Below are 3,810 nucleotides of genomic sequence, written 5' to 3'. Positions count from 1 at the left end.
CAGTGGTCGGCAAACTGCGGCTCGCGAGCCACATGCGGCTCTTTGGCCCCTTGAGTGTGGCTCTTCCACAAAATACCACGTGCGGGCGTGCATGTACAGTGCAATTGAAACTTCGTGGCGCATTCGCAGAAGTCGGTATTTTGTGGAAGAGCCACACTCAAGGGGCCAAAGAGCCGCATGTGGCTCGCGAGCCGCAGTTTGCCGACCCCTGGTCTAGACCCTGGATTTCCAGGAGCCTCAGTCTCCGCATCTGTGGTAGCTGCCCGTGAAGAGGGAGCGGTCGGAGCGTGTGCGTGTGGGCGTGTCACGGGAACCTGCACGCATGTCAGGCCTCCCCAACAGGAGTGTCACTGAACGAGGGGGCAGGCGGTCCCAGCAGGAGGGCGGGGTGGCCCGCGGGCAGCACGCTGCCAGGCGCCCTCATGGCCGTGTCAGGAGGTGTTGGGAATTAGCCTGCGGTTGGCGAGACCAGGAAATGTTTTCTTTTTGGATGATTCACACGTTTTCAAGACTTCGTTACCCTCATCTGTTTCCCATCAGAGAAGCCTCCACATGCCTGTTTACTGGAAGGGGGCGGAGAGGAGCGGCCAGGGGGGCTGTGTGCGCCCCGCTCTGCAGCAGCCGGGGGAGGAGAGCCCCGCGAGAGAATGGGGGGCCGTTGCCCCAAACAAGGGAGCAGGTGGAGTCCTCGCTCTTTCGGGGGGAGATGGAGAGCCAGAGAGAGGGGCTGGGGCTGAAGAGAAGGCATGTGAGTACCCTGGACACACACACACACACACACACTCACACACATGCACGCGTGCACATGCACTCCCTCACACACATGCACACATGCACACACATGCACACACATGCACACACATGCACACACATGCACTCACACACATGCACACACACTCCCTCACACACATGCACACATGCACACACTCACACACAAGTGTGCACGCACACATACTCACATGCACGCACATGGACATACACACTCACTCACACATGCATACACACATGCATGCATAGTCACACACATGTGCACACACCTACATACACTCACATGCACACACTCAATCACACACGCACATGCATGCAAGCACGGACACACATACACACAGTCACACACGCACACATGCTCGTACACACATGCACACACCTGCACACAAGCACATTCACACACACAGACCCCTGCCTGGGGAGTTCCTGACACCGTCCACCAGGAGGCGCTGGTGAGCAGAGCCCAGTGGACCGTCCCCTCTGAGTCTAACCCCGTGGTCGGCAAACTGAGGCTCACAAGCCACATGCGGCTCTCTGGCCCCTTGAGTGTGGCTCTTCCTAAGCCTTAGGAGCGCCCTCATTAAGTGAATAACAATGTACCTGCCTATAGAGTTTAAGTTTTAAAAATTTGGCTCTCAGAAGAAATTTCAATCGTTGTACTGTTGGTATTTGGCTCTGCTGACGAATGAGTTTGCCGACCACTGGGCTAACCCTCCGGGGTGGGGTCAGCTGGGTGTGGGCTGCTGCAGACACAGTCACTGACCTCGCTAACCCCAGGGCGGCTGGAGGGTCCCGAGGGAGCCAGCGTCCCCCCTCCCCCTCTCCTCCCTGCACTCAGGCCTGGAGCAGCCAGCGCTCTCTCCAACCGGCCCAAGAGGCCTCAGGAAGCAGCTAGAGCCCTGGTCGGTGTGGCTCAGTGGATAGAGCGTCGGTCTGCAGACTGAAGGGTCCCGGGTTCGATTCCAGTCAAGGGCACATGCCTGGGTTGCGGGCTAGATCCCCAGTGTGGGGGCGGGGTGTGCAGGAGGCAGCCGATCCATGATTCTCTCTCATCATCGATGTTTCTCTCTCCCTCTCTCTTCCTCTCTGAAATCAATCAAAATACATTTAAAAGAAAGATTGCATTGAATTTTACTTTCTGTGGTTCTATTTCCAGAATTGTGTATTTTGAATTGAGTTGATATGCTTTCTTAGGCCATAGCTGTCTACTGCCCTCAATCCTACTACTTGTCTGGTGGACCTGGTATTTCTTTCTTTTTCTTTTAAAAATATATTTCTTTATTAATTTTCAGAGAAGAAGGAAGAGAGAGAGAGAGAGAAACATCCATGATGACAGAGAATCATGGATCGGCTGCCTCCTGCACGCCCCCTACTGGGGATGGAGCCCACAACCCGGGCTTTGCCCTTGACGGGAATCGAACCCGGGACCCTTCAGTCCACAGGCTGATACTCTATCCGCTGAGCCACACCGGCCAGGGCTGGAGCTGGTATTTCTACTGCTCCCGGCAAAGCACCCCAGTGTCCCTGGGACGGAACCATCTCTCCGTGTGGGGCCGTCTCAGAGGGGCTGTGAGGGCAGGGCCTGTCCCCTGCCGGTGGAGGGAGCGCACACGGCCGCCGGCCCAGCCTGTGCTTGCCCTGAACGTGACCTCTGAGCTCTGTCCCGGGGACTAAGGGTGGAGCCTGCAGACAGGGACGCCCCCAGGAAGCTGCCCGCCGGTCCCCGCCCCCCAGGGCCCTGCAGCCGCCCTGTGCCCTGTCCTCTCTCGGCCCGGCCGCTCGGCCTCTGGATGAACACAGTCGAGTCAGACTCTGTTGCTTACAACCAGGCCACCCGAACGGACACATCGCTCTGGCCGCTGAGAATAACGAACCCGATGATGATGTCTGCGGTCCCTCTTCGCCGCTAACCATCTGGAACCCCGAAACCGCGCCCACCACAAACGACAGGCGTCAAAGTCAAGATGGAGGAGAAGAAAACCCAAAACCAGCCGTTCTCAACCTGTGGGTCGCGACCCTGTTGGGGGGTCGAGCGACCCTTTCACAGGGGTCGCCTAAGACCATCAGAAAACACATATATAATTACAGATTGTTTTTGTGATGAATCACGATGCTTTAGTTATGTTCAATGTGTCACAATGAAAATCCATCCTGCATATCAGATATTTACATGACGATTCATCACAGTAGCAACATGACAGTGATGAAGTAGCAACGAAAATAATTGTATGGTTGGGAGTCACCACAACATGAGGACCTGTATTAAAGGGTCGCGGCATGAGGAAAGTTGAGAACCACTTTTGGGCCAAAAGCTATCAAAAGAAGAGATTTTAACATCCCTGGCAGATCGCATGGTTACCTAAGAAATGTCCACTCCCCCGTGGGAGAAGCAGGGCTCCCCACCCCGTGCGTGGCGGCCACGTGATGTGCTCTGGCCAGTGGGATGTGGGCAGAGGCTGCAAGTCCTGCACCCAGGCCCCCAGCGTCCTCCTGCGTCTCTGTGCACCCCTCTGGGAACCTCCAGCCCCGCCCCCCACCCGCCAGAGGACTGTGTCCTGGGGAGACGAAGAGCCATGGGGGCCGCCGTGAACCCGCCTCTCAGCTTGGAGAAGCTGAGCCCAGACAGCCTGCAGGTGCACGAGTAAGAAATCAGAAAAGGTCTGTGGTGAGATTGCGACGGGTCCTTTTGTTACGCGGCGCGCTGACGGATACAGGTCGTCCGTCCGTGGCTCCAGCCCCAGGTCCCGCCGGCCTGGGATGGGGCGGAGCGAGTCCTACCTGCTACTCGGACCTGGTTGGGGGCACAGGCCCGGCAGGGAAGGACCCGGAACTCCTCGGCCTGGTACATGGAGTAGTCGGTGCTGGCCACCACCACCGTGTCCCCAGGCTTCCACGACCGCACGTCAGCCTCCAGCGTCAGGAGTGTGCTGTTGACGTGGGTGTCGATGGTGACGGTGAGCTTGGGCCTCACTGTAAGGACCCCGGGCGGGCGGGCGGGAGGGAGAGAAGGAGGGAGGGAGGGAGAGGCGGGCCCTGGCCCTC

At 57.8% G+C, this 3,810-nt stretch overlaps 1 long non-coding RNA gene across 1 annotated transcript; it reads left to right on the top strand.

Moving 5' to 3' along the window:
* Positions 1 to 87: 87 nt before the first annotated feature.
* Positions 88 to 3,733, top strand: LOC106725969. The gene is made up of 3 exons (XR_001361983.1): positions 88 to 98; positions 3,208 to 3,213; positions 3,541 to 3,733. It is a non-coding gene; the product is annotated as an uncharacterized LOC106725969 (long non-coding RNA).
* The last annotated feature ends 77 nt before the right edge of the window (positions 3,734 to 3,810 follow it).

This window comes from Myotis brandtii, unplaced genomic scaffold (genome assembly GCF_000412655.1).
Source record: "Myotis brandtii unplaced genomic scaffold, ASM41265v1 scaffold2072, whole genome shotgun sequence".
Lineage (NCBI taxonomy): Eukaryota > Metazoa > Chordata > Mammalia > Chiroptera > Vespertilionidae > Myotis > Myotis brandtii.
This window is presented reverse-complemented; position numbering and strand designations above follow the sequence as displayed.